Source organism: Triturus cristatus, chromosome 6 (assembly GCF_964204655.1).
Source record: "Triturus cristatus chromosome 6, aTriCri1.1, whole genome shotgun sequence".
NCBI classification, from domain to species: Eukaryota; Metazoa; Chordata; class Amphibia; order Caudata; family Salamandridae; genus Triturus; species Triturus cristatus.
In genome coordinates this window covers 1,148,195,584-1,148,221,759 of record NC_140589.1, presented here as the reverse complement: position 1 = coordinate 1,148,221,759, position 26,176 = coordinate 1,148,195,584, and the positions used below count along the sequence as shown (strand labels likewise).

The 26,176-nt window shown below is 51.8% G+C and overlaps 1 long non-coding RNA gene across 1 annotated transcript; it reads right to left on the bottom strand.

Moving 5' to 3' along the window:
• Positions 1 to 1,468: 1,468 nt before the first annotated feature.
• On the bottom strand, positions 1,469 to 24,035 carry LOC146821118 (uncharacterized). Its single transcript, XR_014963106.1, has 4 exons — positions 23,917 to 24,035; positions 19,019 to 19,063; positions 6,083 to 6,169; positions 1,469 to 1,517 (listed from the first exon to the last, which is right to left on the bottom strand). It is a non-coding gene; the product is annotated as an uncharacterized LOC146821118 (long non-coding RNA).
• Between the last annotated feature and the right edge of the window lie 2,141 nt (positions 24,036 to 26,176).

Here is a 26,176-nt window from a genome sequence, read left to right as displayed (position 1 = left end):
GTAGTCAGCATACAGACATCTCTCTGGTCGGACAATTTCCGAGCTAGAAGTTCATCGCTACGCAAGGCACTGCCAAGTCCCTTCTCAAGTTTACTTAAAAACATGCTCTTTTGGGTAACCTTTACAGTTAGAGCAGATTATGCTATAAGCAACAGTGTCCACTTTGAACCATTGCCTGAACAATAGCACACCAGTGTAAAAGTTATCTACCTAAAAATGGTGACCTTTGTTAAAGAGTCCCATACCAAGATCCCACACAATTTTTTCTGTAACTCCAAAAGTGGACTGACAACCAGGGGGGGTCAATACTGCAATCCCTACGAGTGTAGACCCTGAAAATATAGACATATCCAGTACTACTATCAGACAGCATATGCATCCTAATTCCATAACATGCCCTCTTGCTAGGAATGTACTGCCCAAAACCTAGTCGGCTCTTGAACAGGACCAAAGACTCATCAACAGTTATTTTTTCCCTTGCTCATAGATCTCTGAAAATCAATCAACCAAGTGATCAAGGACAGGCCAAACCTTAAAAAGACGGTTACAATCGGGGAGATCTTGTGGCAACACTAAATCATTATCAATAAAATGCAACATCCCAAGAACATGCAAATACCTATTACGGCTCATTGTTGCAGGAAATCTAGCCATTGCCATTGAGAGATCAGTAGACCAATATGAAGACAGCAACGGTTACCATATCAGGCCGATCAAAAAAAGTTAAACCCAAGAACTTCTTCAGCTCATCCAGATGTGTGGGAGCCCATGGGTAGCTCTAGAGTGGAGCTTAAGTCTGACACTGTTGCCTCTCAAATACTGTTCAGTATACAGATTAGTCTGCTTAAAAATCTCATCCAAAAATACATCATCCTGATACAACTGAAAAAAATGTATAGGCAAAAATAATTCACAATTCACTCTATGCCCTGCAACACCACTAAAGGCAGGCAACACTGGCTGCACAATGTTTGGGTCAACCCAGAGTTCAGCCCTTCCAATAGGAAGCCTCGCAGCCCCAGGCTGTAATCCAGAAACCTGTTGCTGCACTATTGGCACACCAGTGTCTTCCTCTAAAAGCAGCACTTCATCCACACTGAGAGTGGCTTCATCCTCAGATTATTCATCTCAGACAGACAATTCACTGCTAGAATCCTGGCCGTCCTCCTTTGCCTCAGATGCAGTCAGTCTCATAATCATGGTCAGAAGAAGACTCAAAAAGTAAACCAACAACTTGATGAGTGCTCATCCTGCGGCTCGCCATAATCCTTAGTTAGAAAAGTAACTTGACAAACGAGTCAACAACACCCAACACTGTGTAAAAAAAGTAATAAACAAAGTGCGGATTTATAAAACAAAAGAAAAATTACTGCCATATAACAGTTGCAAGGTAAAGTCAATCAATACAAAGCACACAAAGCCCTATATGCTGAAAACAATACCATTCTCTTCCCAGAGACTGCTACACTCACCAACATCCACTCTGCACAGACACAGGAAGCACCAACAATATGACACTAGAAAAGAAAACAAAAGAAAATTACACACAGGCAACAAAATACACATTGTGCACACATTTCACACACATTCAAACAGAAACTAAATAGGCTGCTATTACTATAGCATTTCCAAAAAACACATCTGATAGAGACTACTAGCCGCAGATTCCTTCACGTAGAATTATCCCCAGGCGTGAGACTGGATTCGGAAAACTTTTTGCCCAGCATCCCTGCGCGCCGGGGGACGGCATCACGCGACTCCGCCCAGGCGTCGTCTGCGCATGTGACGTCAGCGAGGTCACATAAGTCCCACCCCGGTGCGCCTACGTCAGTTTTTTCCTTTTCCGCGTGCAACGAGGAGCCGGTTTGTGCTCTGGGCCTGTTTAGGCCTTTCCCTTCTGCTATTGCTTCGTGTGTGGGAACAGTGTGCGAATGCCTTTGGGCTTTAAAACTTGTGTGTCGTGTGGCCACCTCATGTCGGCAACGGATCCTCACCCCATCTGTATGTGGTGTTTGGGGGAGCACCACAACTCCACTGATTGTGAGGCGTGCCAGCAGAGGAAGCTTCTTTCAGCTCGTGTGTACAGGTCGGCGTCGTCATCTCACCCGGCCCCTGAGGAGGGTTCTCGGACCTGTGGCTTCCCTCGCCGACTTTTCTCCCAGGTCGCAAGTGCGCCACTCACCTCTTGGTAAGTATCGCAGTTTGTCCCCGAGGGTCGGGTTCTGGCCTGTCGGGGGCGTAGGCTCTCAGGTGGTGTGGCCCCATGTGTCGTCCCCTTATCTGCCGTTTCCTGGCGTGGGGGCGACCAGAGCCCAGATGGAGACATATGCGGCGGCTTGGCCGGCCTCGCTGACTTCTCCTTCTCCTCCTTCCCCTCCTAGGACATCAGCGGATCCCTTGCAGTGTGCACGGGCTCCCCGAGCCCCTCTTGGTCCTTGGGACGGGCGGCGGACTTGTCTGAGGCCGAGGTGACACCGCCACGGCACCGGCAGTTGCTGGCAGAACCGCAGGGGTCGCGGAGGGCCCTTCTCGCCCGAGCCCCCCTTGGTCCTCAGGACAAGCGGTGGCCTTGTCCAAGGCTGAGGTGATGCCGCTATGGCGCAGGCAGCTGCTGGCCCTGGCGGTGCCACAGGGGTCTGCGGAGGGCTCATCTCGCCCTGCCATGAGTCGCGGCTGGTGGGGGTCTCCTCGTCCCTCCCCCGGGCCCTTCTCGTCCCTCAGCACAGGCGGCTGCCTCATCGGAGGTCAGGTCGGCGCCACCCCTTCGCCACCTCAGCTCCGGTCTCCTGCACCGTGTGCTGTGTCGGAGGTCGCCCCGGCGTCTCCTGCGGCGCCGGTTGGCAACAGTGTCCTGCCTCAGGTTGCGGACACTTTGGCGCCGGGCCGACGTCGGGTTGTTGACTCGTCTTCGGACGCCTCCTCTTCTCCAGAGGTTCGTGGTTGCTGGTGTCATCCTCGTCGGAGACGGGCCGCCGTGTCATGGCTTTTTCCCTGACATCGTCAAAAGGCGGCTCCTCGCCGTCTCCACGACTGCGGTCTTCGCCGGAGGACCAGCAGGTCCCCCACTCCTCGGTCCCTCTTCCTTCCTTCCTTCTGACCTTGGTCCTTCCTTCCTTCCGGCCTTGGCCCTTCCTTCCTCCAGTTGGCTTGGGGGATGGCCGCCTTAGCTTGCAGCCGTCACCTAACGAGGAGCTGCTTTCCCCTCCGTGGGGCCCTACGGAGGCAGGTGCGGCTTTCGCCCGTGCTGTTTCCACGGCTGTGGGAATTTTGCGTATTGGGGATCCAGCTACCCATTTCCCCACAGATCATCTTCTGGAGGTTCTCCATCAGGGCTCTGGTGGTACGGAACTGTTTCTTCCCTTCGAAGGTTCACTCCACTCTTCTCTCTTGGGGACTTAGGGCCATCCTGCCACGGGGGACCTGGTGCCCCAGCACCTTCTGCACCTCCACCATCCAGCACCGCATGATCTGGTGTGCCTTTCTCTTCACCCTTCGACCACAGGCCCCCTTTTGCAGTCTGCCTTTCCTGCTTTTCCACTGCTGTTGTTTCCCCCGTCATGGGAGGCCCGCTGGCTGGACTCCTGGGGGCGCAATATGTTTGCCTCGACCAGTGCGGCTCTGCGGGCCCTTAACACACTGTGTGTTTTGGCTAGGGCCACTTCTTGCTTGTGGGACTCGGCCGAGTCCCTTATGTCTACCGCTTCTCAAGAGGGTGCCTGTGTGGATTTGAGGCACCATGTCTTGGATGGTCGGGAGCTGGCGGCGTTTATCCTTTGCTCCGCTCTGGACATCTCGGAGGTGCTGGGCTGTGCCATGGCTTCTTCGGTTGCCCTTCGTCGCCATGCCTGGCTTCGGGACAGTGTGTTCCCGGAGAATGTTCAAGAATGGCTGGTGGACCTTCCCTTCGATGGTGCTCTTTTGTTCAATGCCCCTGCGGACTCAGCCATCCAGAGGTTCTTGGCGGGGCTTCGTTCTCCTCCTCCTCCCCCTCCTTCTTCTCCTCCTCAGTGACCTGCGTGTTGCTCTGGTTCTTGGAGCTGTTCTTCCATTGGGGCGGGTCACCCCGGTTATCTGGCTGAGGTTGTGGTTCTGTTGGCTGCTGGCCAGCCCTTTTTGACTGTGTGTTTTTCCTTTGGGTTTTTACACCATGCTGGGCCTGAGATTGGGCCTTCTGCGTTTCCTCTCTGGCTGCTTGATAGGCCTCCTGCGTTTTTTTTTTGCCGCAGGTCTTTTTTTGTTGTCCTCTGCTGCAGAAGTTTCTTCCTAAGAGGTTCCCATGTCTTGGGATATGACATGCCCTATGAGGGGCAGGGTTGGCTGTTATATAGCCCTGGTATGTACTGGGGAGTTGTGGTCGCCTACGGGCTTCTGCTCTTCATGGCCTTATGGTATGTTGCGGATGCAACCTTCTTCTTCGCCTTTTTGCTTGAGTGTTTCATTCTGTGGTGTCCCTGGCATCTGGCGGAGCTTGCCAGTGCCGCCCTCTTTTTCTTTCTGCACCGTTGTGCCTTCTTGGGGCTTTAGTGGCACTCTCATCCTGCCTTCTTCGCTGCTTCCAGTGGGCCTTGCACTCGGTTCTCCCTCTTCTCCCTGTGGGGGGGATGGTCCCTGACTTCTGGACCCTCTTGCGGGCGCAGTTTGTTCCTGCGGGGCGTTGGACGATTCTTCCTGGGTGACCTTGAGTTCCCCTTTTCGGCTTCTGCCTGCTTCTTGCTGCCGGCACCATCCTGTCTGGGATTGCCTTTGCTCTACCTCTTCTCCTTGGAGTCTCTAGGTTTCTCTTCTCCTTCGGTGCTCCTTTCCTCACCCTGGCCTTGGGCAGAGGTTTTGTTGCCTCACGTGGGCGTGGGGTGTTTGGCCTCTTTGCGCCTTGCCTAGTTTCCTCTGCTGAGTGAGGACAGGCTGTCTTCTTCTCTTCTTTTCCCAACCCCCCCCCACTCCCCACCCCCTTGGGGCTGGTGGCCTGCTGCTGGCGGTGGTTTCCCTTTGCCTGGGGGACGGGGCTCCTCGTCCGGTTTTCAGACTCGGTCCCCGTGCGGCCCTCTGTTATGCCCCGGTGGGTGGGGTCTGCTCGCAGACCCTCCTTCCACTTGGGTATTGCTAGGGTATCTATTCTACGTGAAGGAATCTGCGGCTAGTATTCTCTATCAGATGTACGAGTTACTTACCTTCGATAACGATGCATCTGGTAGAGACGATTCTAGTCGCAGATTCCTTCACGGCCCGCCCTTCCTCCCCGTTCTGCGAGGGCTTGTGATTTGGTCTTTTGCACTCGCTTCCCTGTGGGTGGCTGTGTCTTCTCTAGGTACATTCTTTCCCTCTTTCTGTCAGGCTGCCCCTTTTTCCTCCCGTTGTCACATGGGAGGATAGGTTTGTTGGTACTTCTGGCTCTTTGCGATCCTTGAGATTGGGATCTTTTGGCTGTGCCTCTGCCCTTGTTCCTGATGGGGTTTGTCACACTGTATTTGGGATGTCTTGGCGCTTTGTCATTCCCTGTGTGTCCCAGACTGGTTCCCCTTCCTTGTCTTTGGTTGGGGTTGTAGTCCTGTTGCATCTTATTGTGACATTTTTACATATGTCCCTTGTCTCCGGGGGGGGAGGGCTGTCTCTGTACTGGCAGGGTTGCTGCCCTGTTCTTTATTCTTTCCCTGCCTTTGGGTACTGCAGTGCTGGGCACTGCTCTTCATGGTGTTGTTCCTCACCATTCCTTTTTCTGCTCTTTCGCACACTGTTCCTATACTCTCACAGTTTTGTCTGCTGGCTCCGCGTTGTGGCGCGGAAAAGTTCTCAGAAGAAAACTGACATAGGCGCGTCGGGGTGGGACTTATGTGACCTCGCTGACGTCACGTGCGCGGACGACGCCTGGGCGGAGTCGCGTGATGCCATCCCCCCCGACGCGCAGGGATGCTGGGCAAAAAGTTTTCCGGATCCAGTCTCACGCCTGGGGATAATTCTACGTGAAGGAATCTGCGGCTAGAATCGTCTCTACCAGATACATCGTTACCGAAGGTAAGTAACTTGTACATTAATGCAAGCCATTGATACTCATTTGGAGTAAACAGTATAAAAAAAGTTTCCTTACCAAACACTTGCAACTACCCAAACTGCAGCTCTGCCAGTTCCGAAACCGCAAGCACAAGTTACACCAAAGTGAAACAAAAGCTTTGCACTAAAATAGCAAAGAGAAAAAAAACATTACGACCACAAAGATGACAAAACACGCAGGCCATCAGCCGAACTACATTTCACACACAAACCTTCGCAGTTGGTCTAATGGCATCTGCCCCCCTTGGGGGAAGATGGGCCTAAAAATATATGCAGTATATGTGACAGTTGCGCTCAATAAGAAATTAAAAAAAAAAAAAAAAATTAAAAAGAAATGCCAAAATATTCACATCCAAAAAGGAACAACCCTTGCCTAAGGGGCCACTCCCCAAAACACTTTGTGCCATATACAATAAAATACCTGGTGCTCTAGTGGCTTCTGCCCCCCATGTGGCAGATGGGCCTAAAAATATAAGGCCAAACTGCCCCCAAGGTGGCAGAAATGGCCAAAAAATTCACCCTCAAAAGGGGAAGCGACTCTTAGCCAAGATCACTCCCGCAATAATTATACACAATAATTCCCGGCTTCTTGTGGGTTGCGACCACCCCTCAGGGGGCTAGATTGGCCAAAGAAATGGCTGATCTAGCTGCAGGGTGGGCTGAAACATTGAAAAAATATATTTCCCCTTGGGTAGCGGCCCTGGTCCTAGGGGCGCTCCCAAAATGCGGAAACATGTAATCCCTTGAGCCTAATGGGTTTAAGAACCCAGGGGGCAAGGGGGGGGGGGGTTGATTGGCAAAAGAAATTGCCAAATGAGCCCCCAGGGGGTGCCAAAACATGTCTAAACATTCCCCCAGGGGAATGACCCTTGTCCAAGAGGGCGCAGGAGTCCATTCAAAACAGGCACAGGGGGAAAGGAAGAACTCTTTCCTATCCTCCTGTGTCTGTTTTCCCAATCCCCCCTCAGAGAAGGACTTACCCTACAAGCGCCATATTTCTGGACACGCTGGAAGCAAACAGCTTTCACCACATCCCCGGCAGCCTATGATGACGTTGCGCCAACGTCATTACATTGCTGAGGGGGGAGGGATTGGGGATGGCAGTGGAAGTGGTTCCGCTGCCATCCCTGGGAGAGAATGTAGGTGGGAGGCCCACAGAGGGAGTGCCAGCGCTTACCTGATAGTCCAGTGTCAGGAGGTAATGGTTACGTCCTCTGCACCGCAGCACCGCTGCTGAGGACGTAATCATTATGTCCATGGCATGGAAGAGGTTAGCGGCGCTTTGTAAAAATGCAGCAGGGCATTGTGCCACCGGAACGTCAAAAAAAGTAACATTCTCTTTGTGTGTATACCCCTAAATGTATTGGTTTTGCTGCAACAATTGTGAACAATGGAGCATATGCACACAGAAAATATTAGATGCACCTGTTATATTAGAGTTACCATTACTGGATCTCAAACAGCTGGATGTTTGTAAACGTAGTGTTTGCGTGATGGAGGCTGGATAGTCTTCTGGGGGAGATTTACAAAAAAGTCACGCAATGCAGCGCAGCCCCCCGCGAGGCTGTGCTGCGTTGTGCGAAAGGGAAAGAGCAGGGAAGCGCCATATCTTCAAATACATGATTACAGCTGCTCTTCGCCATGCACACACTTTACCGCCGCCGCGCTAGGGTGTGTGCATGAGTCCAGCATAGGTTTTGTACAGGAAGGGTATCCTTCCTGTACAAAATACTATGCTCGACACAAGGGAAAGCTTTTCCCATTTTGTATGCGTGCTGCACAGTGCACGCATGCAAAGTCGGAAAAGGAAGGATTTCTCCTTCCTTGCGCCTAGTTGAAAAGGGCGCAATTTTCTTGGGTTTAGCGTGAGAAACCTTGGGTGGTTGCATGGGAACGCCCATGCACCACCCTTGGTACGGCCCCATGGCGGAAAGTAACGTGAAGCAGCGCATTACTTTTATGTTACTTCCAGCTCTAAACAAGTTTAGCGCTGGAAAGTAAATTACAAAAAAAGTTTTGCATTGTTTTGCTTTACTTTTGTGACGCAAACACGGTGCAAAAGATTAGTAAATCTCCCCCCTGGTGTTCTAAATTATTCGGTGATGGTGAATAGTATATAATAATCTGAAAGAAACACGTTAGTTAGATTCCTCACCTTAGAATATCCCCAGGCGTCAGGCTGGATCCGTTAGATTTTTCGTCAGCAATACCCCTTGCGCGTCGCTAGGTGTCGTCTGCGGCTCCGCGTCTGTCGGCGGCGTCGTGCGCTGGAATGACGTCGTCGAAGTACTTAGACGCCGCCCTCGCGCGCTGATGTCAGTTCTTCTTTTTTCTGCGCCAGACAGCGCCGATCCGGGAGGAGCTTACCCCTTTAGTCACTTTTTGACTAAAACTTTTTGCACTCTTTTGTCTACTCATCGACTTGAACTGGTGCCGGTAGGATGCCTGGTTTTAAAGCCTGTGACTCCTGTCACCGACTGTCGGTAACGGACCACCATCGCCGGTGCCTTTACTGCCTTGGGGCCGACCACGACGCGGAGTCGTGCCTCGACTCCCAGGCCTTGACCTCGAAGGCTAGGCGGAAGCGGTCCCGCAAGCTTCTCGAGCTCCGAAACTCTGCTCCGCGCCGTTCAAGGTCCCGGTCCAGGAGGAGGTCCAAGAACCAGTCGCGGAGCCGCAGCCACCACCACTGCTCGTCGGGTTCCAAGTCTTCGGGTAAGTCGAAGCATAGTAAGAAGTCCAAGAGGCGACATCGCTCTTCGGACTCCCCTTGCCGGTCACGCGACTCGGTCGAGGGTCCGGGTGGTACCACCCCCGCGGCTCCGTCGGAGCCGCAGGAGCCGCGTCCGTCCCCATACCCGCCGGTCCCTGGGACTGACACGACTCTGGCGGAGATCAGTGCCTTCCTCTCGGCCATGAGGGGCCTGGCTCTGCCGTTGATGCCTGCCGGCGCACCTTCAGGCCCCGCAGGGTCGACTGGGAGGCATAGCAAGCCGGCGGCTCCGGCCCCGGCGCCGTCATTGACTTCGGTCCCGACGCCGCAGGTTCCCGTGGGATCCAGGCCTGGATCTCAGTCGATGCCGGTCGACCTCACGACGCCTCCTCCGCCGGCGTTGACACCGGTTCGGCCCCCGGCGCCGTCTCCGGACGACTCCGTTCCCCAGTTCAGCCCCGGTCCGGGCCCTGCGCCGCATCCGACGCCGATGGGTGACCATTTCATCTTCCGCCCGGCTCCGATCATTCCCCCTGTTTATCAGGAATCGGATGACGGTGGCGACTGGGAGGGGTCTGATGACCCTCTGGCCCCCCAAGGCCAGTTATCACAGGACTGGGCAGATGAGCTGGGGGATGCCAGTGGCCTTGACACCTCCCCTGACACTGGCTTCATCCCTCCTCTCTTCAGAGGAAGTTGCTACCTTTTCTGTGGCGTTGCGTAAGGCGGCCGAAGCCCTCGGGCTGGAGCTACCTACTGTGGCCGTGAGGACTAACCTCCTCACTGAAGTGCTACAACCATCAGCAAGCTCCTCGGAGCCTCTGCTGCCGTTTAGCAAAGCACTGATGGACGTTCTCAAGGGCACTTGGTCCAAGCCCTCCACAGTACCTCCTGTAGATTGGAACGTGGCCCGACCGCCCTGCACCGGGAGACCCCAGTTTTCTGTCCCAACACCCCACCCCTGAGAGCCTGGTTATCCAGGCCTCTACTTCCCAGACCTCCTTCCCGTCCGCTCCCCCGGATCGGGAATCCAAGAGACTGGAGCAGTTTGGCAAAAAGCTGTTCTCCTCCCTTAGTTTAGGGCTGCGATCGATAAACACCGCTTGTCTCTTGGACCGTTACTCCCACCCTCTGTGGGATACGGTGGAGGACGTGCTGCCCCTGTGCCCGGAGGAGGCCCGGACACGGCTCGCCCAGGCTCTTGCCGATGGACGGGACGCAGCACGGTATGCCATCCGATGTGGTTTGGACACGACGGACTCACTTGACAGGGCAATGTCGTCCACGGTGGCGCTTCGTCGTTACGCCTGGTTGCGGTCCACGTCTTTTTCCAGGGATGTCCAGAGCACCCTCATGGACATGCCCTTTGATGGCAATCGCCTCTTTGGCGACAAAGCGGACATTGCGCTGGAGCGCTTTAAGGACTCCAGGGCTACGGCCAAGTCCTTGGGTCTCTCGGCCCGTGCCCGCAAACTTCCGCTTTTCGCCCCTTTCTTGGCCAAGGAAGGGGTGCCCCCTCACGTCCGCCTAGCCACAGGCCGCAGAACCATCCTCCACGCGGACGTGGATTCCGCCGAGGCGGTACAGGGGGTCAATGTGCCGGTCCATCCACATCCACCCCAGCGGCGTCCGCCTCAAAGCCTTCCTAGTCCGTGCTTTCAGGCCCATTCCACGCCAGTGGGCGGCAGAGTTCGCCATCACCTGCTCCACTGGCGTTTCATCACTTCGGACAGGTGGGTGCTGCAAATCATCCGAAGGGGCTACTCCCTCCCCTTCGAGACAACCCCTCCAGCTATGCCACCGCAGTGCCACCGCATGTCGGGGGATCACTTGAATCTTCTACGGGAGGAAGTTGCGGCTCTTGGCCAAAGGGGCCATCGAGCGCGTTCCTGGTCCAGAAGTAGGCCGTGGTTGTTATTCCCACTACTTTCTGGTTCCCAAGAAGGGCAAAGGGGGCCTATGCCCTATCTTGGACCTCAGGAGCGTCAACGCCTTCCTCCGGAAGGAGAGGTTCAAGATGCTCACCGTAGCTCAGGTTCTGGCTGCCCTAGACCCTGGAGACTGGATGGTAGCGTTGGACTTGCAGGACACTTATTTTCACATCCCCGTCCTGCTGGCCCACTGGCGTTACCTGCGGTTCACGGTGGGTCAGGAGCATTTTCAGTTTACTGTGCTCCACTTCGGCCTCACCAGTGCCCCTCGGGTGTTCACAAAAGTGATGGCGGTGGTCGCAGCTCATCTGCGCAGATCAGGGGTTCCAGTCTTCCCCTATCTCAACGACTGGCTGTTGAAGGCAGGCTCTCCCCAGGCTGTTGTCTCCCACCTCCAGACTACGGCCAACCTCCTGCATTCGCTGGGGTTCTCCATCAATGTGCCGAAGTCACACCTGACCCCTTCTCAGAAGCTGCTCTTCATCGGAGTGGTTCTGGACACAACACAGTTTCAGGTTTATCCTCCTGAACAGCGAGTCCGGGATATTCGGGCTATGATTCCGATCTTTCAGCCTCTATATCGGGTTTCGGTCAGGATGACCCTGAGGCTGCTGGGCCTCATGGCCTCCTACATCCTGCTGGTCGATCATGCCAGGTGGCATATGCGGGCTCTGCAGTGGGACCTGAAGTTCCAGTGGGTGCAGCATCAGGGGAATCAGGATTGGGTCAATGGCAGATCCCTCTCCCTTCCCCAACCAGAACACACAGTGGTGACAGACGCATCCCTTCTGGGATGGGGCGGCCACATGGGAGAGGCGGAGATCAGAGGCCTCTGTTCTCCGGCAGAGTCCGGGCTCCATATCAACCTTCTGGAGCTTCGGGCGATCCGTCGTGCACTCAAAACCTTCCTTCCCTCTGTTCGGGGAAGAGTGGTGCAGGTGTTCACGGACAACACCACCTCAATGTGGTACTGCAACAAACAAGGTGAGCTGGGGTCATGGACCATATGTCAGGTGGCCCTCCACCTCTGGACACGGCTGGAACATCAGGGCATATCCCTGGTGGTTCAACGCCTGGCAGGTTCTCTGAATGCCAGGGCGGACGAACTCAGCCGCAGGTGCGTGATGGATCACAAATGGCGTCTTCACTCGGAGGTGGTGCAAGGTCTCTTTCAGCAGTGGGGAGAACCTTGGTTAGATCTATTCGACACCGGAGAGAACGCGCAATGTCAGCAATTCTGCGCGTTGGAATCTCCAAGGTGGCACTCGCTAGGCGACGCTTTTTGTCACGAGTGGAGATGCGGTCTTCTATACGCCTTTCCGCCTATGCCACTTCTGCACAGAGTGCTGAAGAAGATCAAGTGCGACCAGGCCCAAGTCATTCTTGTTTCTCCAGATTGGACACGAAGAGTCTGGTATCTCGAGCTGCTCAACATGGCCATCGATCCTCCGATCAGACTGCCTCTTCTGGAGGATCTTCTGTCGCAGCAGCAGGGGACGGTCCTCCACCCGAACCTGTCCAGTCTCCACCTCCTTGCATGGAGATTGAGCGGCAGTAGTTGACGTCATTTGACTTGCCTCCCGAAGAGGGTGACGTAATCTTGGCAGCCAGGCATCCATCCTTCCACTAAGATGGTATACGCCTGATAATGGTACAAATTTGTGGCATGGTGCACAGCACAGTCTGTGGATCCCCTTTCTGCCCCCCTTTCAGAGGTTCTCTTGTTCCTCCTTTCTTTGGCCCAGCAGGGCTCTGCTCTGGGCACCATCAAGAGCTATCTTTCGGCCATTTCTGCCTTTCTAAGGCTTTCTGATCAGCCTTCTCTCTTCAAGTCCCCGGTTGTAAATCGTTTCTTAAAAGGCATTACTCATCTCTTTCCTCCTATTCCCTTTGTTATTCCTCAGTGGGACTTGAATTTAGTCTTGACCTATTTGATGTGCACTCCCAACTAACCTATGTTTCTTACAGATATAGCGTTACCGAATGTAAGTAACTTGTTCATATAGCGCTTAGAACTTGCTGTGCTTTCCCCTCAATCTCAAAGTTTTTGCCCACCCCCACAAGTGAGGTATCATTTTACTTGGGAGACCAAGGGGAGCACCAGGTGGTAGGAAATTTGTGCTTGCACAGTGATTCCACACAGAAATGTGGAATCACATCTTTTTAAAGATACATTTGAGGTTTTGCTGGGGATTCTGGGTAAGAAAATGTCAGGGGATCCACACAAGCCACACATCTTTGGACTCCTCCGGGTTTCTAGTTTTCAGAAATGTCTGGGTTTGGTAGGTTTCCCTAGATGGCCGCCGAGCCCGGGACCAAAAGCGCAGGTGCCCCCCCTTGCAAAATCAGGTTGTTTTGTGATAGATAATTCTGATGTCTCCAGAATACGTTTTGTCTCTTTCCTGTAGCAGGCACTTGGACCAGCCACACAAGTGAGGTACCAATTTTATCAGGAGACCTAGCGGAACGCTGAGTGATAGGAAATTTGTCAGCCCAGTGATTCCACAACTTTTCTACACAGAAATGTGAGGAAAATTTTATTTTGTTTTAGCAAACTTTTTCGGTTTGCAGGGGATTCTGGGTAAGACAACAAGGATGGATCCATTCAAGCCACACCTCCCTGGACTCCCCCAGTAGTCTAGTTTTCAGAAATGTCTGGTATGGTAGGTTTCCCAACATGACCGTCGAGTCTGGCCAAAAACGCAGGTGGCCCCCTGGTCGTTTTGTGATCGATAATTTTTTATGCCTCCACAATATGTTTTGGGCCCTTCCCTGTCGCGGGAACTTGGGCCATCCTCACAAGTGAGGTAGCATTTTTAGAAAACTTGTTGAGATCCAAGAGAGGCACACCACCATGTACTTCCCTGGGGGTTTAGTTTATAAAAATAACTAGAATTGGTAGATTTTTCCTAGAGACAAGTACACCTTGGCAGAGAAAGACAAAAAAGACAAGCATTACTTCCCATCCATCTATTCCTCAAGTACAAACACACACTGGTTGGATTTGGCACGAGGGTAGGTAAAAGGCTCAAAATGTATATATTCTTTAACAATAGATTTCACAAAAGTGAAAAACACTGTTAATAACTGAAAGTTCTAAAAACGGAGCTAATGACTCACAGCTCGTGAACTGTAAAACTGCGTCAAGGCACCAACCGCTTTACAGGCCATTCACACACCTTTCATAAGTGACACACACAAGACTATTCACACTGCCAGCTGCGGGCCCATTACAACACTCACATCAACAGGCAATGTAGAGACAATGTACACCCTGGCATAGAAAGACAGAAAAGATACATATTACTTCACACTCATCTATTGCTCAAGTACACACACGTACTGATTGGATTTGTCACATGGGTGATTGAAGGTTCAGAGCATAAACTTTTATTAATGAGATTTCACAAAAATGAAGTGCGCTGTTAATAACTGAAAGGTCGAAATCCTGAACCAATAACTCACAGCTCGTGAGCTGTAAAACTGCAACATGGCATTAACCTCTTTACAGGCATTCACACACATTTCATACATGACACATACAAGACCATTCACACTGACCAGCTGCGGGCCCAGCACATTACAACACTCACATCAACTGACTGTGCCATTCAAGGGCCCATCACTTTCATACGTCCACTTGACTGACACGGCAATCACAACCGGCTGGTGGTTGACAGAATGTGTGCACTGGCTTATGGCTAGCAGGGTGCGTAGTGACCAGCAGCAAGTCACTACTCACACACAGCTAGCCAAGCACCAGTCCACACACACTGCCAGCCTTGTGCCAGTCCACGCACACCACCAGCCAAGTGCCAGTCCACGCATACCGCCAGCCAAGCGCCGGTCCACACACACTGCCAGCCTGGCGCCAGTCCACGCACACCGCCAGCCAAGCACCAGTCCACGCACACCACCATCACATTTTATATACATAAACCAATTGGCATTAGACACAAAAGTATAATTGCAGACACAACAGCTTTAACTAAATACATCACACTAATGCCAACCGTGAAAATGAACAAAAAATATCAAATGATTGGCACGAGTGCCTTATCTTCAGGAACCGGCAGTTATCCTCTCACTGGACGCCCGTATGGCATTCGATATGGTGGAGTGGCCCTTCCTATTTGCGGTGCTCGCGCATCTGGGATTTGGCCCACGGTTTTGTGCGTGGGTACGCCTACTCTACACAGAGCCGCTGGCCCACGTGGCAGCTAACGGCCATATCTCCAAGGACTTCCCACTGTCTCGGGGCACGCGTCAGGGTTGTCTGCTGTCCCCGTTGCTGTTTGCGCTGGTGCTTGAGCCACTGGCGGCATGGATCAGGAGGGATCCGCAGATACGCGGACTGCGATGGACAGCGGACTGGGAAGATCGCATATCGCTCTATGCGGATGATATTCTGCTTTACCTGGCCTCACCCAGACGCTCCATCCTGGTACTTCTCAATGTATGTGAACAATTTGGTTGCGCATTAGGGTACACTATTAATTGGTCCAAATCAATACTCTTTGTGCTGCGGGGCCCGCCGCCGTAGCTGCCGGGAGATTGCCCACTGCAATTCTCCACGTCGGGCTTTCGATATTTGGGAATCTATATTACAGCGGATCCCGATGAATTTCTTAAGCACAATCTCCTGCCACCCCTGGAGCGCCTTAGAAGAGACGCCGCCCACTGGGGGACTCTCCCCCTAACGCTGCTGGGGAAGGCAGCCCTTTTTAAGATGATGGCACTGCCTCGATTCCTATATGCCCTCGAAAACGCGCCGTACCCGGTGCCACCCTCGTACTTTAAACGCATTACGGCTCAGGTCACGGGGCTATTGTGGAGGAACAAACCGGCACGCATAGCGCAACGCAAGCTAAATAGCGGGTGGTTTGATGGGGGCATTACGCTACCGAATATCCAGCTCTATTACTGGGCGGCGCACTTGAAAGTCATTAATCAATGGGTGCATGCTCCGCAGACGAATCCCGCTTATAAAGCAGATAGATACGGGTTCGGGAAGGAGGGCATGATGTTGGCACTTTATAACAAACAGCGTACACCACGGCTGCTCGGACCCACTCAACAGACGGTAAACATCTGGCATAAAGCGCACAGAAAGCTAGGATGGGCAGGACAAATAACACAGCTCACCCCACTGTGGGTGACCCGACGGCTGGGTAGCTTGGAGCAGTGCAAGGGCTTTGACAAGTGGGATGCAATTGGAATATCAACAGTGGGTGATTTATGGCACAAGGGAGGGATCGCCACATTTGAGCATCTCAGGGCGCAATTTGACCTGGCGCCCACTGAACACTTTAGATACCTCCAGATTCGACATGCGCTGCAGGCGGCCATACCACCTGGCACGAAGGTCCCGGAGGCCACCCCCTTGGAGGACAGGCTTCTGACAGATTGTATGTATAAGCGCGCCATTTCTTTCACATATAAAAAGCTAGTTAACAACCTCCCCGACCCTCATGCGGTGCTCAGGGAAAAATGGGAGCGAGAGGTGGGCGACTTCGAGGAACATGAGTGGCGGGCAGCGTTGGCATCACTGCGGGAGGTGGGGATACCATCCAGGCTACAACTGGTGCAACTAAAAATCTTACATAGAACTTACTATACTAGAAGCATCTTATGCACAATAGGGTCGGCGTCGCATCCGTACTGCCTGAGGCGCTGCGGGGAGGAGGGCACCTTCCTTCATACCTTATGGGACTGCCCCAAGATAGTGGAGTATTGGGTAAAAGTGATGAGGACCATATCGCAAGTGGTGGCAGTATCATTGACGCCCGAGCCTCGAAGATGCATCTTAAACATATGGGAGCCAAATGACCTCACGCGCCCCGCACAGGCTTGGGCAACACTGGGAATAGTGGTGGCAAAGCGTAACATTGCACAAAAGTGGGGGGGGCAAGAAACACCGTCACTGGCCGCATGGTGTGGAGATCTCGATTTGGCTATGGTGGCAGAGAAAGCGGTGTTTATAAATCGGGGCTGTCCAGGGAAGTGGACCACGATATGGGGGGCATGGAATAAATATAGGGGAAACATTTGTGAACCCCCCGAAGCGGAAGAGGACTTAGATGATGAAAGTGGAGAAGAGCTGGAGCTGCAGTGTGGGGACAGGTGTAAGCCAAAGGCCGGATGTAGGACTTTACAAAACCAAGTGTTATCATTTGCATTACTGTCAAGAAATGGTTTATATGTATTTGTATCGATATGTCAGAAAGATATGTGCCTTGAATGTGAAAATAATAAACACAGTTAAAAAAAATATATATATATCAAATGATATAGACCAGCCAGTTTACTTTTACCCTCATGGTTGCAACCAAAAACTCCATTCCGTGTGGTTCAATTTAAAATATGTGAGCACACACAGCCCATGATTAGAAGGACAATCTGGGCAGACCATACGACTTTCCTTCCAGATACCTCTTCAAGCACAGACTCCACTTTTCTTAGGGGGAATATTTTTTTCCACTGTGGGAAGAGCATGTGATCAGGTAAGTGGTGATCTTTCAATCTAGCCACATCCTCCCACACTGCTTCTCTAGGAACTCTTGCCTGTTCCACTACAACAAGGCTGCCTATCAGAGACTGCTGAAACTGAACAAATGTCATCTTTGACTCTGGAGAGCAATACTTTAATACAACAAAAGCATTGAAGGGTGCTAAATGGAATAGATAGATAGCCAACTTCTTATACCAAATGTATGATTTACGAACAGTAGTTTAAGGTTCCAACCTCTGATCTACTCAATCTACACAACCCAAGTGCTTATTGTAGTCTAAAATACACACAGGTTTGCACACTTCAGCAACCTGACCCCACAGCCACAGGTGCCGTTCTTTCATCATACATGGTAGTCAGCATACAGACATCTCTCTGGTCGGACAATTTCAGAGCTAGAAGTTCATCGCTACGCAAGGCACTGCCAAGTCCCTTCTCAAGTTTACGTACAAACATGCTCTTTTGGGTAACCTTTACGGTTAGAGCAGATTATGCTATAAGCAACAGTGTCCACTTTGAACCATTGCCTGAACAATAGCACACCAGTGTAAAAGTTATCTACCTAAAAATGGTGACCTTTGTTAAAGAGTCCCATACCAAGATCCCACACAATTTTTTCTGTAACTCCAAAAGTGGACTGACAACCAGGGGGGTCAATACTGGAATCCCTACGAGTGTAGACCCTGAAATTATAGACATATTCAGTACTACTATCAGACAGCATATGCATCCTAATTCCATAACATGCCCTCTTGCTAGGAATATACTGCCCAAAACCTAGTCGGCTCTTGAACAGGACCAAAGACTCATCAACAGTTATTTTTTCCCTTGCACATAGATCTCTGAAAATCAATCAACCAAGTGATCAAGGACAGGGCAAACCTTAAAAAGACGGTTACAATCGGGGAGATCTTGTGGCAACACTAAATCATTATCAATAAAATGCAACATCCCAAGAACATGCAAATACCTATTACGGCTCATGGTTGCAGGAAATCTAGCCATTGCCATTGAGAGATCAGTAGACCAATATGAAGACAGCAACGGTTACCTTATCATGCCGATCAAAAAAGTTAAACCCAAGAACTTCTTCAGCTCATCCAGATGTGTGGGAGCCCATGGGTAGCTCTAGAGTGGAGCTTAAGTCTGACACTGTTGCCTCTCAAACACTGTTCAGCATACAGATTAGTCTGCTTAAAAATCTCATCCAAAAATACATCATCCTGAAACAACTGAAAAAAATGTATAGGCAAAAATAATTCACAGTTCACTCTATGCCCTGCAACACCACTAAAGGCAGGCAACACTGGTTGCACAATGTTTGGGTCAACCCAGAGATCAGCCCTTCCAATAGGAAGCCTTGCAGCCCCAGGCTGCAATCCAGAAACCTGTTGCTGCACTATTGGCACACCAGTGTCATCCTCTAAAAGCAGCACTTCATCCACACTGAGAGTGGCTTCATCCTCAGATGATTCCTCTCAGACAGACAATTCACTGCTAGAATCCTGGCCGTCCTCCTTTGCCTCAGATGCAGTCAGTCTCATAATCATGGTCAGAAGAAGACTCAAAAAGTAAACCAACAACTTGATGAGTGCTCATCCTGCGGCTCGCCATAATCCTTAGTTAGAACAGTAACTTGACAAACGAGTCAACAACACCCAACACAGTGTAAAAAAAGTAATAAAGTGCGGATTTATAAAACAAAAGAAAAATTACTGCCATATAACAGTTGCAAGGTAAAGTCAATCAATACAAAGCACACAAAGCCCTATATGCTGAAAACAATACCATTCTCTTCCCAGAGACTGCTACACTCACCAGCATCTACTCTGCACAGACACAGGAAGCACCAACAATATGACACTAGAAAAGAAAACAAAAGAAAATTACACACAAGGCAACAAAATACACATTGTGCACACATTTCACACACATTCAAACAGAAGCTAAATAGGCTGCTATTACTATAGCATTTCCAAAAAACACATCTGATAGAGACTACTAGCCGCAGATTCCTTCACGTAGAATTATCCCTAGGCGTGAGACTGGATCCGGAAAACTTTTTGCCCAGCATCCCTGCGCGCCGGGGGGGACGGCATCACGCGACTTCGCCCAGGCGTCGTCTGTGCATGTGACGTCAGCGAGGTCACATAAGTCCCACCCCGGTGCGCCTACGTCAGTGTTTTCCTTTTCCGCGTGCAACGAGGATCCGGTTTGTGCTCTGGGCCTGTTTAGGCCTTTCCCTTCTGCTATTGCTGCGTGTGTGGGAACAGTGTGCGAATGCCTTTGGGCTTTAAAACTTGTTCGTCGTGTGGCCACCTCATGTCAGCAACGGATCCTCACCCCATCTGTATGTGGTGTTTGGGGGAGCACCACGACTACACTGATTGTGAGGCGTGCCAGCAGATGAAGCTTCTTTCAGCTCATGTGTCCAGGTCGACGTTGTCATCTCGCCCGGCCCCTGAGGAGGGTTCTCGGACCCGTGGCTTCCCTCGCCGACTTCAATCTTCTCCCAGGTCGCAAGTGCGCCACTCACCTCTTGGTAAGTGTTGCAGTTTTTCCCCGAGGGTCGGGTTCTGGCCTGTCGGGGGCGTGGGCTCTCAGCGGGTGGTGCGGCCCCGTGTGTCATCCCCTTATCTGCCGTTTCCTGGCATGGGGGTGACCAGAGCCCAGATGGAGACACATGCGGTGGCTTGGCCGGCCTCGCTGGCTTCACATCCTCCTCCTTCCCCTCCTGGGACATCAGCGAATCCCTTGCAGTGTGCACGGGCTCCCCCGAGCCCCTCTCGGTCCTTGGGACGGGCAATGGCCTTGTCTGAGCCCGAGGTGACACCGCCACGGCACCAGCGGTTGCTGGCAGAACCACAGGGGTCGCGGAGGGCCCTTCTCTCCCGAGTCCCCCTTGGTCCTCAGGACAAGCGGTGGCCTTGTCCAAGGCTGAGGTGATGCCGCTATGGCGCAGGCAGCTGCTGGCCCTGGCAGTGCCACAGGGGTCGGCGGAGGGCCCATCTCGCCCTGCCACGAGTCGCAGCTGGCGGGGGTCTCCTCGACCCTCCCCCGGGCCCTTCTCGTCCCTCAGCACAGGCGCCTGCCTCATCGGAGGTCAGGTCGGCGCCACCCCTTCGCCACCTCAGCTCCGGTCCAGCTCCGGTCTCCTGCACCGTGTGCTGTGTCGGAGGTCGTCCCGGCGTCTCCTGCAGCGCCGGTTGGCAACAGTGTCCTGCCTCAGGTTGCGGACTCTTTGGCGCCGGGCCGGCGTCGGGTTGTTGACTCGTCTTCAGACGCCTCCTCTTCTCTAGAGGTTCAGTGGTTGCTGGTGTCATCCTCGTCGGAGACGGGCTGCCGTGTCATGGCTTTTTCCCTCACATTGTCAAAAGGCGGCTCCTCGCCGTCTCCACGACCGCAGTCTTCGCCGGAGGAGCCGCAGATCCCCCACTCCTCGGTCCCTCTTCCTTCCTTCCTTCCGGCCTTGGTCCTTCCTTCCTCCAGTTGGCTTGGGGGATGGCCGCCTTAGCTTGCAGCCGTCACCTAACGAGGAGCTGCTTTCCCCTCCGTGGGGCCCGATGGAGGCAGGTGCGGCTTTTGCCCGTGCTGTTTCCACGGCTGTGGGAATTTTGCGTATGGGGTATCCAGCTACCCATTTCCCCACAGATCATCTTCTGGAGGTTCTCCATCAGGGCTCTGGTGGTAGGGAACTGTTGCTTCCCTTCGAAGGTTCACTCCACTCTTCTCTCTTGGGGACTTAGGGCCGTCCTGCCACGGGGGACCTGGTGCCCCAGCACCTTCTGCACCTCCACCATCCGGCACTGCGTGATCTGGTGTGCCTTTCTCTTCACCCTTCGACCACAGGCCCCCTTTTGCAGTCTGCCTTTCCTGCTTTTCCGCTGCTGTTGTCTCCCCCGTCACGGGAGGCCCGCTGGCTGGACTCCTGGGGGCGCAATATATTTGCCTCGACCAGTGCGGCTCTGCGGGCCCTTAACACACTGTGTGTTTTGGCTAGGGCCACTTCTTGCTTGTGGGATTCGGCCGAGTCCCTTATGTCTACCGCTTCTCAAGAGGGTGCCTGTGTGGATTTGAGGCACCATGTCTTGGATGGTCGGGAGCTGGCGGCGTTTATCCTTTGCTCCGCTCTGGACATCTCGGAGGTGCTGGGCCGTGCCATGGCTTCTTAGGTTGCCCTTCGTCGCCATGCCTGGCTTCGGGACAGTGTGTTCCCGGAGAATGTTCAAGAACGGCTGGTGGACCTTCCCTTCGATGGTGCTCTTTTGTTCAATGCCCCTGCGGACTCAGCCATCCAGAGGTTCTTGGCGGGGCTTCGTTCTCCTCCTCCTCCCCCTCCTTCTTCTCCTCCTCAGTGACCTGCGTGTTGCTCTGGTTCTTGGAGCTGTTCTTCCATTGGGGCGGGTCACCCCGGTTGTCTGACTGAGGTTGTGGCTCTGTTGGCTGCTGGCCAGCCCTTTTTGACTGTGTGTTTTTCCTTTGGGTTTTTTACACCATGCTGGGCCTGAGATTGGGCCTTCTGCGTTTCCTTTCTGGCTGCTTGATAGGCCTCCTGCGGGTTTTTTTGCCGCAGGTCTTTTTATGTTGTCCTCTGCTGCAGAAGTTTCTTCCTAAGAGGTTCCCATGTCTTGGGATATGATATGCCCTATGTGGGGCAGGGCTGGCTGTTATATAGCCCTGGTATGTGCTGGGGAGTTGTGGTCACCTACGGGCTTCTGCTCTTCGTGGCCTTATGGTATGTTGCGGATGCAACCTTCTTCTTCGCCTTTTTGCTTGAGTGTTTCGTTCTGTGGTGTCCCTGGCATCTGGCGGAGCTTGCCAGTGCCGCCCTCTTTTTCTTTCTGCACCGTTGTGCCTTCTTGGGGCTTTAGTGGCACTCTCATCCTGCCTTCTCTGCTGCTTCCAGTGGGCCTTGCACTCGGTTCTCCCTCTTCTCCCTGTGGGGGGGATGGTCCCTGGCTTCTGGACCCTCTTGCGGGCGCAGTTTGTCCCTGCGGGGTGTTGGACGATTCTTCCCGGGTGACCTTGAGTTCCCCTTTTCGGCTTCTGCCTGCTTCTTGCTGCCGGCGCCATCCTGTCTGGGATTGCCTTTGCTCTACCTCTTCTCCTTGGAGTCTCTAGGTTGCTCTTCTCCTTCGGTGCTCCTTTCCTCACCTTGGCCTTGGGCAGAGGTTTTGTTGCCTCACGTGAGCGTGGGGTGTTTGGCCTCTTTGCGCCTTGCCTAGTTTCCTCTGCTGAGTGAGGACAGGCTGTCTTCTTCTCTTCTGCCCCCCCCCCCCTCCTCCCCCCTTGGGGTTGGTGGCCTGCTGCTGTCGGTGGTTTCCCTTTGCCTGGGGGACGGGGCTCCTCGTCCGGATTTCAGACTCGGACCCCATGCAGCCCTTTGTTATGCCCCGGTGGGTGGGGTCCGCTCGCAGACCCTCCTTCCCCTTGGGTACTGCTAGGGTATCTATTCTACGTGAAGGAATCTGCGGCTAGTATTCTCTATCAGATGTATGAGTTACTTACCTTCGATAACGATGCATCTGGTAGAGACGATTCTAGTCGTAGATTCCTTCACGGCCCACCCTTCCTCCCCGTTCTGCGAGGCCTTGTGATTTGGACTTCCGCAACGGTAGCAGTGCAATTGTTGTTTCCTGTAACTGCTATTCTTGCTCTCGCTGCAGGTTTGGCTGGCGGGCTTAGGGGGCTTTCTGTGGTCTGACGAGCGCCGCGTGTCTGCTTGAGAGTGAAGTCAGAAGGCTTGTCCTCATTTTTCGGTCTTTCCAGCTTCCATCTTTTTCGCATGGTCTTCGGCTTGGTCATTTCTTCGCGTCAGCTCTTCAATGTTGTGAAGTGTGTAGTGTTTCTTTAGCTATAATTCGTAGGCGGAGTGCATCTTCCGTGTTGAAGTTGGCAAATTTGCCGTAGCGAGCTAATCGTTTGAGCCGTGTGATGAAGTCACCCATTGGCTCATCTGTTTCTTGTGACGCCAGATTGAAGGTGTACCGTTCATAGTCCAGATTTCGTTTGTGAAGGAATTTTCTGTTCAGTGCCTCTCTCAAGTATTGATAGGAGGTTGCAGTGGCTGGTGGTAGTTCTTTTATGACTTGTCTGACGTCTTTGCCTATCAGATTGCACAGGGCAATGAGTTGCTGTTTGGGGTCAGTGACCTGCGACCCCATCGTGAAGTGTTCGAAGTCTTCTAGCCAGCTTTTCCATCTTGGACCCATGCCACTGCCAGACGTGAGGGCTAGAGGTTCTGGGGGACGTAGAAAGGATAAGCCTAGCATTACTTGACCAGGTTGTGCATTTTTCGATGTGTCTGGTGCCACTGACATGCTGCTATGTAAATGTGGATTGTTGACAATCTCTGGGGTTCAGCGGTTGCTGTAGGGCGTGCGTCCGGAGCTGCAAGGGTGTGTGGAGCTTTGCTTGGTTTTAAGATGGCCGCCGTGGTATTTGCAGGGTTTGTGGCTGTATGGCCTGACTCTAATATGGCCACCGAGTGGGACACATGTGCACGAGGCTGTGGGCCGAGCCAGTACTGGAATTGTAGGCAGGCAGGCAGGCAGTCAGGGACTTGCTCTGGGCGTGATGAGGCAGCATTCACTGAGAAGTAGTATCAGGTTTTTAGGCTTAATGCGACCTCTTCACGGGTGCAATCCCGCTTGCAGCCAGCGTTATATGCCTAAGGGAGCGCACGCACAGGCATCAGCTGGCAGGCCCTGACTCACCGCTGCAGCGATTGTCTCCAGACCGGGATCGGGTCCCAGCCTTCGTCGACAGTTGTCATGTCTTGAGAAGGAAGGAGCCCAGGCAAGAGAAGGTATGGTCACAACCTTCTTTATTCTCGTACTTCTTCAAACTAACTCGCGCCTCCTCGGCGCTCTGCCCTTCCGCTTCCTCCCTCCATAACCTCTCCTCTCGCCTGGTCCTAGCGCCGCGCGCCGGTGCCAGGCAATGACAATATCACTCATGGTAACACAGTTATACCTGATTTATATGCAGACAACGCAGTTTTACTTTGTCCTACCGACCTTTCTGTGCCGAAATTGTTTACGTTCTTCCTTGATTATTGTGATGTGAAACACTTAACAATGAATGTTTCTAAGACTAAACTTATGATACTTGAACCAAGGATTGAGTTAAAATGCCCCTTCTCGGTGAATAGTGATATTTTAGAATAAGTAAGCTATTTTGATTATCTGTGAATTCGGTATGATTCTAAATTGTCTTGGAAGCAGCAAAGGGAAAAAGCAGCTGCAGTTTCAAGGCAGGCAGCAGCCACAGTTATTATAAGTAAACGAAGAATAGGGAGGCAGTCATTGAGTTCATTACTACATTTATAAGGAGCAAAGACCGTTACAGTTGCGAGATATGGAGCTGAAATTTGGGGATACACTGATTCCTCTGTACTATAAATAATTGATAACAGGTTTCTGAAGGCATGGTTGTGGGTTGGGCTGAGTACGCCTTTAATATTTGGAACTGGGTTATAGAAGTATTTCTGACATTATTGTCCTAGCCCCAGTAGTTTACTGTGAACGCCTAAAGAAAAATCATTTTCGGGGCATACATTTGGCCGAAAGAAGGGAGGTAGCCCATTACCCTAGTCTGCTGGAATGCCCTGATGAAAACATGTCTGCAGTACCTAAAAGCAGCTGAAACTCAACATTATCTATGAGAACCCTACAGCAATTTATTGAGAAATTATAACTAAGGTCAAGAAGGCTTGTTGGCAATATAAGAATTTAATGATGCATGAATTAAGTAAGGACAGGATCCTGGTACAGGGGTACCTAAAGCACGGATCTAGTGCTAGCTTTGAACCCTACTTGGATGACATCTACCCTGAGATATGGTGCTCGTACACAACATTTCGTCTGGGGACCTTCCCATTGAAGGCTTATGTTGCCAAATGGAGCAAGACCAAGGGGATTGATGTAGTGTGCGAATGTGCCAGTGGTGAAATTGAAACTATTGCCCACTTTGTGCTATTTTGTTCAAATTCAGTGAGTGTGCGCATAAATTAGCTTGATCCCATATTTTTCACTTAGAATTTTTTTAGGAGACAAATACCTTAGCTCTCTTTCGCAGGAGTGCTCACCCAGGGATCTAGCACATCATTTTTACATTTATTTGGAGTGCTTGGATCATGATTGGAATGTGGAAAACCAACAGATTTTGACTTATACAGTGTTATATCTATCTTGTAAAAAATGTATTTTTATCGTGTTGCACTATTCTTTTAATCATTCTGTGGCAGTTAAAGGCGAATGAAGAGACAGGAAGCATAGGTTCTTCAAGCGCTGTGTTTATTAGCCAGAGCATCCACAGTCCAGAGGCAACTAACGAACATGCAACACAGTAACCCCAAACCAACAACAACATTCTACATTCCAGAGAAACTGTTCTAGTTTGTCAGAAAAATGAGATCACTACAATATCTCCCTCTCTTACACAAAATACAAAAGAAACAAAATAACAAAAGAATAAAGAAAAAAGATAAGGAAGAAAAACAAAATGAACTTCAACTGCAGATACACAGTAACATCACAAGATTAGGTAAAAGTACAACACTACTTTGTGAGAAAAGAGAAACGAAGGGGAAAATTAATCACAAAACCTTACAGGTTTGGTGATAGTACGACCACTACTCCTCTGTATAGGAGGATGAACATAACCAGAAGAAGAACTGGCATCATGATTGGGATCTTTGACACAAACCCAATCTCTCACACGCACATTTGGCTTAGAGAGTCGCACCCTATAGATCGCATCACAGTGACTTTTCATTTTAGCTTGAAACTTCTCAACACTGTGTCTAACAATTTTATCCACACCAACATGCGATCACTTTTGGCTTGACACTCCCTCAACCATGCAGGTCACAACCTGGAAGCAGGGGCGTACCCCCGCATGATTTAAGAAAAGAGAAAAACCAGAAACGGCATTGGGACAGGACATGTGACCATAACATTTCCTCCATAGCAT